The sequence below is a fragment of the Lagopus muta genome, chromosome 3, assembly GCF_023343835.1.
Source record: "Lagopus muta isolate bLagMut1 chromosome 3, bLagMut1 primary, whole genome shotgun sequence".
In the NCBI taxonomy this organism is placed as follows: Eukaryota; Metazoa; Chordata; class Aves; order Galliformes; family Phasianidae; genus Lagopus; species Lagopus muta.
The window spans coordinates 2334888-2348313 of record NC_064435.1 but is presented as its reverse complement, the minus strand read 5'-3'; positions in this window follow the sequence as shown (position 1 = coordinate 2348313).

Here is a 13426-nt window from a genome sequence, read left to right as displayed (position 1 = left end):
AAGCAACAGTCCTCCATTCAGAAAGTAAACAATCCCAAGTTGAAAATTCTTTTTTCCTCCCTCTCTCTCTATTTGTTAAATGTAATCTGGAAGGAGAAATGAAGTCACATAAACTTCTTCATGTGAATGGTTGGGTCAATTAATCCCCCAAGAATGCAGATTAAGACTGTAGTTGTAACTGAACCACAAGTGGAGACTGGGGCAAGGAAGAGAGGGTGGGAGTCTTTGGTTCCCTTATATCTGTGAGTACAGTGTAAATATTTTAAACATGGCCTAAATCTCATTCCAGGGAATGATTGTCCACTCTGCCCTTTCTGACTTGTTCTGGCAAAGGCATTCTTCAGAAACAGAGGCTCACGTCTCTATGCATTCACATCAGGTACCCCAAGCAGCTGATGGAGGTGGGAAGACGTGATGCTAAAACTCACTGTGATAAATCACGAAGAAAAGATTAGCAGTTTAGCAAAGATTTGCTCTGTAAGGACTCTTCAGGTACTGAGAGACAGACCCTTACACAGTGAGTATGTAAACACTCTTTGCAATCCAGCCACGACAGTTACAACTCTTACCTGAAGGCAGTAGGCTCCAAAGAATCAATGGTAATAGATTTTTCTAGTTTAGCCTAGAAACTTAAACATAGGATTTTAGCACTGACGTGGGTTTTACTGCTAAGGTTCAGGCAGATATGGACTTCAGTGTCCTCTACATCAGTGACATATAGAATACTGAAATTCAATAGACTGCTTTGCCTATTGATTTCTAGCCTTCTTCTAACAACATAGTGAAATTAGTTCCAATTCCCCTGTACCCCCTACTCCCATCCTCAAAGTAAAATATCACTGTGCACAGAGTAACAGTACACTCACTAGAAACTACATGATCTGACTCTCAAATCTCAGCTGCCCGCAGACAAGATATACACAATAAGCAGTCAGCATTGTAGAATCTCTGGAATACTGAAAAGGACAGTGGACCAGCCAGACATGCTCTGAGGTGAAGAGATGAAATATTCACTGAGCTCAGATGTGGCACTGTAGTACTGGCCATAAAGAAAGCTGTTAGAGCACACAGGGAGAGCTGAAATAGCAAAGCAATGTGAGGTGAGGCTGTACTGATTAGTGGGTTCAAGTAGGCTTTCATCTGACAGTGGGAAGCATAAAGATGGGTGAATCTTTGTTAAATATTAAATGAAATAGAGTTCAGGTCTTTAGGAGTAAAAGACGAGGAGATCAAGGGTGGATCTAAAACAATGAAAAGGTAGCAGACAACATTGTCCAAAAATCTTGTCTCTGCTTGTTTACTAGCAATGCAAAATTAAAGAGTTCTCTACAAAACTGACATAACAATGTCAGAAATATATCCTAAAAGGTGAATTTCAGTGAAAAAGGATCAGTGAAATAATAGGACATCAAAGGAAGTGCTCTGGAATAATTCATAACATCTTTTACCTCTTGGTCTAATAGTAGAAACATATCATCCAAAGAATTACTGAGTATCCATTCATCAGCTGAGTTAGCATGTTTTAACTTCGATCTTATTCAACATCTTCATCAATGATCTGGATGAAGGGATAGAGTACATCACCAGAGGTGTGACTGATGGACCAGAAGGCTGTGCTGCTATTCACTGAGACCTGGACAGGTTGAGAGTTGGGCATAGAGGAACCTTAAGAGTTTAAACAAGAGCGAATATAGAGTTGTATACCTGGGGAGGAATAACTACACGCATCAGTACAGTTTGGGAGCTGACATGCTTAAAAGGAGCTCTTAAGAAGGACCTGGGTGTCCCAGTGGACACCAGATTGGCCATGAGCTAGCAGTGTGCCCTGGTGGCCAAAAAAGCCAATGGTATCATGGGGTGCACTAATAATAGTGCCGGCAGGTTGAGAGAGGTGATCCTCCCCCTCTACTCTGCCCTGGTGAGGCCACATCTGGAGAACTGTGTCTAATTATGGGCTCTTCTAGTCAGAAAAGGCAGGAAACTACTAGACAGAGTCCAGTGGATGGCTACAAAGATTATGATGGGCCTGGATCATCTCCCTTGTGAGGAAAAGCTGAGAGAATTGTGGCTGTTCAGCCTGGAGAAGAGAAAGGTAAGGGGATTTCAAAGCTTATAAAATTCTGATGAGCTGATGTCAACTGGCTGAGGTCAGGCTCTTTTCAGTGGTGTCAGGCAACAGACACAAACTGGAACAAAGAAGGTTTCAGACAAAAATGAGAAAACTTCTTTACTTTGAGGGTTACAGAGCACTGGAAGAGGCTGCCCAGAGAAGTTATGGAGTATCGTTCTCTGGAGATATTCAAAACCAGTCTGGATGCTTTGCTGCATTAACCTACTCTAAGGAACCTGCTTTAGCAGGGAGTTGGACTGGACGATCTCAAGAGGTCCCTTCCAGCCCTTACAGTACTGTGATTCTGTGATTATGTAAGGTTTAATTCAAGTGTAACACCCAGAGCTATTACACTGTACTCCGTGCCTGTGTCTGACTCATAGCTCATATAGAGTTGGGTACCAGAGCTCACTAAAATCTGGGCTATTGGACTACAGTGAAGCGATAACCATAGAGCACCTGATGCCCCATCATGAAACCAGGCATGAAATTACCTCAGACATTCCACTTATCATTGTGAGTCATTTCCAGCTCTTGTCTGTTGCTAAAGGTTTTGGCTCAATCATTTGTAAAGGTGTATAAATCACTCCTAGCAATACCATATAATTGTCCACAGTTTGAACTGAAATTGACATTGACCTGAAGCATTCCAATCAGAATAGGTCTGACTTTGGCCACCCATGCTGTGAATTCTTCTTCTAAACACATAAAGAGCTTTGCACGTTTCTCAGCAGGATTTAATGTACTTAATACTTAAGACCATATTCAGATCTCTTACTGCAAATGGATAATAGATGTGCAAGAGCCTACGACTTCATTTGAAGTCTGAAACTGATGAGTGAGTCAGACAACCTGTTCAGTCAGTACAGGCGAGCTCCCTGCAGGGAGGTATCTGAGTCTACTTTTTCCTGTTCCCAGTTTGTTATATAGGAAACCTGGAATTGCAAATTGTTTTTCTGAACTTTTCAGAACAACTTTTGTAGCTGTCAAAACTGCGTTTCATTGAAATCCACTGATCTGCTGAAGACAAAGTGCATCTCATACAGTCTTTCTGAAAGGAAAATGTTTAAGTAGATTTTCATTGTTGTGTTGGATAGGATGAAATAGACACATTGTAAAAGGGGTGATGGTTAACCTGAAATAGTGACATGATGACAATAAGTATAATCTTACTTTACTACCGAAAAATCAGAAACGTAATTTATGAGTGAAGGTTGTAACAAATACTCCTAATTAGATTAAGATAAAATACTGATACACAGAGATCTGCATACAGTTTCGATTTTAATGAGAGTTGATTAGCTACAGTTATCCCAGAAATATTGGCACATAATTATCCCCAAAATATTGGCACTCTAATAGTTAGAATCTATCTCAAACTGTGTGGCTAAACTATATGTCCTTAAGGAACTGAAATAAGGCCCACAGCTACTTAGCAACTTTATGACTTAGCAAACATATGAGATGTACATCATTTAAGAAGCTGAAATGAGTCTTAAAATTACTTAACAATTTTATGAGAGAAGAAGAGAGAAAAGAGAAAGCTGAGGAAAATGGAGAATGACAGTCAAAGAAATAGATGGGAGAAAGAGTAATCACCAGTCAAATGCCTGTTTCAAGAGGTTCCAGTGTTGGCTTGCAGTACTGGAGAAGGGCCAGTGAGGTGAACATGCTTGTGCAGAGATCATAATCTTGAAATGACAAACAGCAATGATGACCACCAAGAAGACGAAGAAAAAGTCAAACTTCCCCAGGGTTCCTGTCAAGCATCCTTTTATGCCTGATATGTTTATAGGTGCACCGTGTCAAAGTCACAAACAAGTGAGTTTGCAATAACAAATTTGTCAAAAATATTGCAATCCTTTATTGCAGGAAAGGTAGGCCAGATTGTCAGTGAAGCAAGACTAACCTGTTAGAGGATAGGATAGCATACTTACTAATATAATTCTTTGACTGTTGTCATGGTGACAGACTTGCACCGCAAGTATTTGAGACATACCAAGCACATACCAGAAAGTGAAAAAATGCTTTTTTGTTGCTCCTTTACAAGGGTTGCTCTGACACAACCCATCACTTGGTGTAACTACCAATGGAGGTTAGAATCTGGCTTGGTAGCAGCTGCGGACTGGCACTTCGGTCCTGCTTTACTCTTCATGAGAAGTCACTGAATATTATACTCCTAAGCAGTGTGCTGGGAGCAATGATGAAAGGTTCAGAGAGCATCTGTCTATGGAGTCCATTTTGCGTTTTTTTTTAAATAGAAAATGTTTAATAAAACCCAACCTGCACTTCCACCAACTCGAGTGTGTGCGTCTGACTGCAACTGAAAGAACCAGAATGGGTGAGAGGAGGGAGAACTGGAATGACATGACTTGGCATGGAGAGTAACAACAACTTTACTCCATGCCACAAGATGAATCCCAGAGCACTACAGAGAGATAATGGCAACACTGCAGTTAAATAGCACAGTTGTGTGTAAATAATTAGTAGTTAGAGGAAGAGTTTCAAAGGAATGTGCAAGAAAAGAATGAGGTTTGACTTAGTTTTATGAAGCAAGCTCACATAGAATGGCTTGGATTGGAAGGGACCTTAGAGATCATCTAGTACACATGTGAAGGAAGGAGTTGAAACAAGCCAGTAACAAATGTCTGTGCATTCATGTTCTATGTAGAAGAAGTAGGCCTCACTCAGTGGTATCTGGCAATACCTGTTGTTGGCATAACTCATGCACAAGTACTTGATTGAGAATGCTCCTTACACTGAGGTTATGCAAAATGGACTCTGTAGACAGACGCTCTCCACAATATCAAAGCAAAATTTGGGGCAGAGCCATCAAGCTTTTGAACAATCCAAAACTAGGAAGGAAGAAATCAACTGTTCTAACATACTCCTCAGCATTTTCTTGTGGTACTAAGGAACATGGTTTAGGACTTGGCAGATCAGGTTGATGGTTAAACTTGGTTCTTTTGAAGGTCTTTCCAATCTAGATGATTCTGTGGTTTTATGATTCTTTGCAACACTGGATAAGATCCTTGCATTCAGGAACATGCTGTCAGTTGTTACCAGCCATAGATGTGAACCTTCAGAGAGAGGATACGTTGGCTGATTCAGTGGTAAACAACGGGAAGGCAAACAGGAACACCTCAGGAACTGAGGTATCAATCTACCACATGGAGAAGAATAATATACAGCTTGCACCCAGCACTAGATACTCTTTATTATTACAGATTCTGCAGTAGCACTTAGCTCTGACTGAGACCCTGTTATGCTAGACTCTGTGCATACACATGATGAGGCAGTTCAGGAGAGATTCAGTGGCCAAACGAAGCCATCTGTGATTGTCACCCTGAATTCGTTTTGCAATCAACAGCCGTTTCCAGAGGGTAATTCCTCTTGTCCTAAAGTAGCCAGATAAATAAGATGAGATGAATCATGTTTTAAAATGCCTGTTTTTCTCCATTCTGTTAAGTGGGGTTGCTCAGCAGTGTATGTCTACATGAATTTCTTCACATATATTAAAATTGAATCACATATTCATCTCCTTTCACAGGTGGTGAAATTGGGTGTGATACCATTTGCGGTGAGCCACACAATGAATAACTTGCAGATGACTGTTTATCTACATATTTCCAAGGTGCTAAATTCATCCAAGACTGCTTTTCTTCTTCCCAAGAATTCTTATTATCCAGGCATCTCAAGGCGGGCTGCAAGCATAAGAAAATGATGCCTCATATCTATGGGCTGGGAACTTGGTACAGAGCCAAAGGGAGATTTTAGTAGAATCATACAATCATTTGAGTTGGAAGGTACCCTTAAAGGTCATTTAGTCCAACTCCCCTGCAGTGAACAGGGATACCTACAGCTAAATCAGGTTGTTCAAAGCCATGTCCAGCCTATTTTGAATGATTCCAAAGATAAGACATCCACTGCACCTCTGGGCTATCTACTCCAGTGCCTCATCTCCCTGGCTAGATGCAGGGAATTTAGGCACAGTGTCCTTGAAGGCAGAGACTGAGAGAGACCCATAGAAAAAGCTCTGAGCATTTGCTTCCCAAAGCACAAATTGAGACTAGGAAATAGGCATTGGTCATGAGCAGGAGTGTGAATTGCTAGCTGCCTGTTGGTGCTTTGAGCAAGAGCTTAGAGTAGGCAATAAGTACTGCTAACATCTGGGCACTTCTCCTGCCTTGCTGGTAAGGCTGAGGCTCCCTTTTATAGCATTCAAGAGACACATTTCACTGAGAAATAGCAATGCTAAGTGCCTGTGTTGTTCCTTCTCAATAAGTCCATTTCAGGGCAGCTTCACAAATGGGTTCCTTTCCAGAACACACAGGCAATTTAAAATATCCCCAAGCATTCACTTGCTGTCTAAGAAGAAACCCTTACTCCAAGCACTAACCATCATTGCAACCCAGAGCCCAATTACGTACCAAAACAATCACAGAAATATCTACTGTAGTGCAGGGGAATTTGATCTGTGGATAAGACTTTGCATGAGGACAGCCAGTGTGGTACACTATGAGCTTATCAAAGTAGAATGGAAGAATTCAAAATATTTGCATGACTTTTTCTTGGGTTTTCCTGATTAGCTTAGCTAAATTTGAATAGAATCAGAGAATCACAGAATCATTATGGTTGGAAAGACCTTTAAGATGATCAAGTCCAATCATCCACCTACCAATACTTGAAGCAGGAGAGGGCTCCTTGAGACTCCTCAGTAAGAAAGTTTAACGAATACAGAATTATCCACAGGACATCTTATATTATATCCAAAAATAATTTTCTCCTTATCACTTCTTGTTAGGAAATTTTCTGTTCCAATAGGCTTGCTCAATTATCTTATTTTCCAAAAAGAGACAGAACTGAGCCTTCAGATTTCTTTATTCAAATAAAGGGAGAGTCCACTGGGGCATAGCCCTGTGGGGTCTCTCAAAATAGTGGGGGACACAGCCCCCCTTTTATCTCTGTAATCCAGTGCTGGTGAGCCATTCCCTCTTTCCCCACTGGCTGAAGTACTTTGGGTTCACATTCCTCTTGGTTTGCTTATCATCTTATCCCCCCAGTAGATATGCTCACCCCTTCATTTCCTTTGTTTATCCTGATACAGGCTAGTTTGTTTAGCAATAAGGATCAGTATAATGTGGACCAGTATATTAGTTTTGAAAAAGGAAACGAAAAAGCATTTGAAAAAGGAAAGTTTTTGCTAATTCAAAAACTTGCCAGTTTAACTTTGCATGAGCATGTGAACAGCCTTATTTTTCTCGGTGATCCTGATTCACAGAAGCACTGAAGTCACAATAGACTACTTTTCCCTTTGCATTTCACCAGGTGAAAGGACATTTTTCTTGGATTTCATGTATACTGTTTTGGAAACTGCTCATTATGGCCTAATAAACAATGGAAGTTTGCCATATTGGGGAAAGACAGCTGAAGGTTGGCCAAAAGTTGCTGTGATGAAGCTGATGATAGAAAAATGAGGGAGAAATATGTGGTCCAAAATCACCAGAGGCACTACCATGCATGTCCAGAGGAACATCAGCATATATTAATGAGTTCTTAGAAAAAAAATGAATATGTATGCCAATGTTATATGTATATCTTAACTGTTTAAATGCGTAATTTGAACTGAGAGCATTCACTTGATTTGTCAAGTTGATCAGCATGTATCGTGAGGACCAAAAATCACATTGGTGTTAGAGAGTTTTCTTCTCAAATTTCGTATGACAGTACATACTTTGGAATCTGGATTCAGAGTCTGTTTTTTAGCCCAACCAGAACTATCTTTGTATCCTGTGAAGTGTACAACTCTTTGTTCTGTCCAGCAAAAAAGATTTCACACAGGTGTTAAGTGAGCTTCTCCTGCAAGATAAGTTTGTTTAACCAGATCGTTTTAACCAGATCGTTGTAATTGAAACTCTGCTTTTCAGCTTTTTCTTTATCTTGTTCTGTAGGGACCCCCTATCCTTTCTTTGCTCTCCCCAAATTTCAATTTATTTTGCAAGGATACCTTATCCTTGTTTTTTCTTTGCTTCTTAATAACATCATATGCAATCTATGCTCAGACTTAGCTACCAGTGGAAAAAGAAGCACCTCCACCAACTGCTATGACGTGCTGTCTCCCAGTGCCCATTTCAAAAATCTGCATTCTGTCTGAAAAGTCCAGAAAAGTGTCAAAATGCAGAGCTGTGTCCAACCGTTTGCAATTCAGCTACTGAGTTACAATTACTTTTCATCTTCATTTCAGAGCCTATGGAATCTCTGTGCTGTGTTGTGCTTAGAGTCTGGGATTTACTGTACAGCAAGAAAAAAATATCACATCAAAATTATCATTCCCTTTGGCAAGTAATTGTATTATAGATGCATGAGGTGAGCTCTAAAGTCTCTTTCCATTTACTTCTCTATCTTCCTCTTACCTCAGATTTCTCCTGTGCTCACTCATAATGAATTCTGCCATTTCATGGAGATGACCCACGCTGGGCTGCACTGGAATGGTGATGTCTGTTTGGATTACCTTTGGGAATGTGCTAATGAACGGTGGCAGAGCTGTTACCGAGGCAGTAGCTCTGGGGAAGAGTTGCATTTCAGCTGAGCACACCTGGGATGCCCACACCTGACAGTGATCTCATTATGCAATTAAAAAGCAAAGTTCAGAAAGTGTTAAGCCACACAGTGCTCCATCTGTGAAGCATTGAGAAGAGCCTCTTTCACATCTCATTTGTTGTGGTAGGAATACAACTCAAGAGTGACATACTTTTTTGCTTTTCTGTGTTTTCTCATTAGAAACAAGATGCACAAAAGCAAGTCCTCTCTAAGCACAGCTTCATTTTACCTTGTCACAGGAGGCGTTAGCAATAATTTATTATTTAACTGGACTTAAATTAAATGGGTCCTCTGGACAACAGAGAGTGCTAGTATTATAGAATCATATAACTGTTTGAGTTGGAAAGAACCTTAAAGGTCATCTACTCCAAATCCTCTGCAGTGAACAGAAACACCTACAGCTAGATACAGCTAGCTGCTCAGAGCCCTATCCAGCCTGACCTTGAATGTCTCCAGGCATGGGGCATCTACCACCTCTCTAGTCAACCTGTTCTACTGCCTCACTGCCTTTGCTGTAAAAACCTTTTTCTTTATATCCAAATATTTAAATTTCTCCTCGTTAAACATGGAAACATTTCCCTTTGTCCTATCAGAATAGACTTTGCTCAACTATCTGTCTTATAGCCCCCCTATAGTCTCCCTATAGATGCTGGAGGGATAATATAGCTCAGTGAGGAAGGAGATTCTTCCCTCACTGCATAAACCAGATCTAAATCCAGGACATAAAAGCCAAGCATAGATACAAGCAGACTAAAAATACTGCACCAAGATAGGCTAACATAGGCTATTGGGATAAATAATAGTGAAAATACATTGGCTCAGGTCTTTTTGAAAAGTCTGGGAGCATTTCACATCTGCATTATTACAGAAGAATTCTCTGTTGGTCAGACAGAAGAATTGTTGGGAAAATTTAATAACCTGTCTCATGAAGTAGGTCAGGTCAGAGTTTGCAAAAGTTAGGAGAGGCTGTGATGAATTCAGCAAGTGTTTTCTAGCTTTTCAGTCTCCTCAGACTGGATAAAAATGGTTCATATCTGAAGCCTATGATATGTAATGACATTTTGAATGAAGTGTTTCAAAATGACTTTGCATATTTCCAAGACTTGTTCTAGTGCAAATGAGTAAAAGTCCCCTCTTCCTTCATTGAACTCAAATCCTTTTTCTCCTGTATTCCTCATCTGTTTCTTTTTCATTATGCCATTTAAACAAGACCTTGATTCAGTCTTAGAGAGGATGACTATACTTTTATTGAATTTTATGGCAGAGGAAAGTTTTGGCTGTGTATTTTCATATTTACAAAGGCTGCCCTGAAAGTAATGCCTCCTATTTTATTATGTCAGCCAATGAAATCAGAGGCAGATGTTGATAATATGGCAGTAGAGTTTGAACATTCCTGCCAATATTCCATTCAATTTTGTTGCTGTGTGACAAGTGGCCGCAGAGGGGCAATCTGGCAGAATGATACCTGACATGGAAGTAAGTATGAAACAAAGGCATGGAATTGAATGAATTCCTCCACATGGAAAATAATTACACCCATTGATATTGACTGACTCTGCATCATTATGGAAACTGAACAGTGGATGTGAACACAATTAGGCAGTGAGTTGAATATTTCAGCAGTGGTGACAGTGGTTCACTTCCACTGGTGCAGATTTTTATGAGTGCAGTATGCAGGTTTTTTATCACAACTAAAGAAAATGCATAGCTAATGGTGGTGACTATGTTGAAAAATAGTGTTTTGTAGCTGAGAATTTGCTTTATCAAATAGTGCCATTGTGCTCTTTCTATCTTTTGCAGCTTTTGTGGAAATAAACAGGAGCAATCTACATAAATATTCTGTTACAGGCAGTGGAGAGAAAAGAGTTCATTCAGTTGTCTAATACTGTTCAAAATACTTAAGAGATATTGTTGTACTGTTTGACCAGTTAGAATCATAGAATCATGAAGGTTGGAAAAGATCTCCAAGATCATCCGGTCCAACCATTCACCTGTCACCAATGTTGTACACATTTCTAAAACACCTCCAGGGACAGTGCCTCAACCACCTCCCTTTGCAGCCCATTCCAGTGCCTGACTGCTCTTTTGGAGAAAAATGTTTTCCTAATGTCCAACCTGAACATCCCCTGGTGCAACTTGAGGCCATTCCCTCTCATCCTATCGCTGTTGCCTGGGAGAAGAAACCAACTCCTACTTCATTACAATCTCCTTTAATATAGTCGTAGAGAGTGATGAAGTTTCTCCAGAGCCTTGTCTTCTCCAGACTAAGCAAACCCTCAGCTCAGCTACTCCTCCTAAGACTTGTGCTCCAGTCTCCTTGCCTGCTTCGATGTCCTTCTCTGGACACAGAATCATAGAATGGCCAGGGTTGGAAGGGACTCAAGGATCATGAATCTCTAACCCCCCTGCCACATGCAGGGCCACCAAACTCCTCGTTTAATACTAGACCAGGCTGCCCAGGGCCCCATCCAATCTAGCCTTGAGCACCTCTAGGAACAGGGCATCCACAACCTCTCTGGGCAGCCTGTTCCAGCACCTCACCACTCTCTCTATAAAGAATTTCCCCTTGACATCCGACCTAAATCTTCCCTTCCTCAACTTTAAACCATTTCCCCTATGATTCACATTCCAGAGCCTCAGTGTCTTCCTTGTAGTGATGGGTCTCAAACTGAGCACAGTCCTCAAGGTGCGGCCCCACCAGAGCTGAATTAGGATTCTATCTACCGGTCAAAAGGTCTATGGACGACCACTAAGATGACTTCCCAGAGTCAGCACAGAATACTTTTTTGCAAGGAAAATCATGGGTAAGGAGCTATCCTAGGTAACTACTGGCTGATCTCACTTGAATTCCTCAGCATGGAGAAAAAAATCTTATATGAAGAGTTATTTACAGTGAGATAACATCATATAACATAAAAGCAAATCTATTTTTATAGTTAACTTATAACCATAATTAATCTTCTAGTAAGTGCTAGAATGTTAAGTGGCAGACAAAAGCAGTCAAACCGTTTTTTAGGAAGGAAAGTCTAAATTCCATGTTGGAAATAGAATGCACACTGTTTTGTTATTTTTTTCTTCTGGGAACTGACAAATTTATGAAGGCTGCAATAATAATAATTTGCTGTACTGACTTGCCTTTTATCAAACAGAACCTATCTTCCCTTATGCATAACATGCCAGCTGGAAGTGTGTGTTGGGTACTGACACACAAATTATTAGCACATATTTTGTTTCCTTATTTTTTGCCTATATCAAGCCTGGAACTTAGTGTACTATTCCTGTTCATATTTTTCTCACCAGTTCACTTTCATGTTGACTGTTCTTCCTCCTCAAGGAAGACACATGATAGAGATTCCAAGGCCACATTCTCTCTCTGAATACAAACCTTATTCCTAAACACATTTTTATGAAATTTACCCTAAACCAACCAACCAAAAACTACAAATAAAACAAAACAAAAACACCAAACAACAATTTCTTAGTTGCACATATCAATTTACTTCAAAATATTTTGATTCTACATTAAGCACCTTATCAGTATTATTACTGTGTTCCAGATCTTTCACAACCTCATTACCCTTCTTTGGACACATTTCAAGTGCTGAAAGGAGACAATTTCTCTCTCTCTGCTTTGTTTTGGCATCTCCACTATCTGTTGATGAACAGCTCTAAAGGGAACAGGCACAATAATTACAGTTTCTTGGACTGGTATAAGAACTCCTTTCACCTCACCAGAAAGGGCATCCTGGTCTTTTGTGTTCCCCTTTTCCTGCCTTCCCTATTCCAAGCGCACCTACATAATTAATTCAGAGATGCTTTTTCAGTGATACAGCTGAATTAATGTCACCTGCTTTCCCCTTAATCATTCTGATAAGCTCCATCTGTCCCAGAGAGAAGGAGGGAAGAGCTTTAGAGTGCAACAACAGACTGCTGGATCCATCTGAGAAATAAAAGTAGAAAAAGGTAACGCATACAAAGAAAAGGACAAGAGAACAGTTAAGGATGGATCAGTCACTATGTTGGATACCACAGACAAGCTAGGTAATATATTACTGACTGATGCTCTGTCTTTGCATGAGACTGTTAATTATGACTATTTCCTGGCTTGAATTATTTTTAAAGGCTGCAGTAGGCAGGCAGTATTTGTAAGGGAAAGTATTCAAGCTTCACATATGTCAGGCAGACAGAACAGAGAGAGTTGGGAACAGGCAGCAGACGGTGAGCTTCAAAGGAACAGACAAATAAAAGCCCCCTAGAGCAAAGAATACCTCAGAGACAAAGTGAGAAGCCTACAGCCTGCAATACTATTCGGGATGATTTTATTAGTAGACTGTAAAAATCCAACCAAGAGAATTGAGCTGTGTTGTTTTAAAGAGTTGTGGCAGAGTAAGGCTATGCCAGGAAGTTCTAAATCCTTGCTGAACCTAAGTGTTTGCCATAGAATCCTAGAATCATTAAGTTTGGAAAAGACTGCTAAGATCATCTAGTCCATTTTTCAACCCATCACCACCATGCCCACTAAACCATGTCTCCTGTTGCAGCTACAACAATATTAGTTTTATAAGGTAATGACCACATCCGTTCCTTCTAGATAAGCAATCTCATAGACTGAAAGTGTGATGCTTGCAGTCCTTTTCCACTTTATGGTCCCCCTCTAGCCAGGCTTGGCTATCAGGTATGAATGATTGAAAATCATGGAATGTCTCCTCTTTGGTT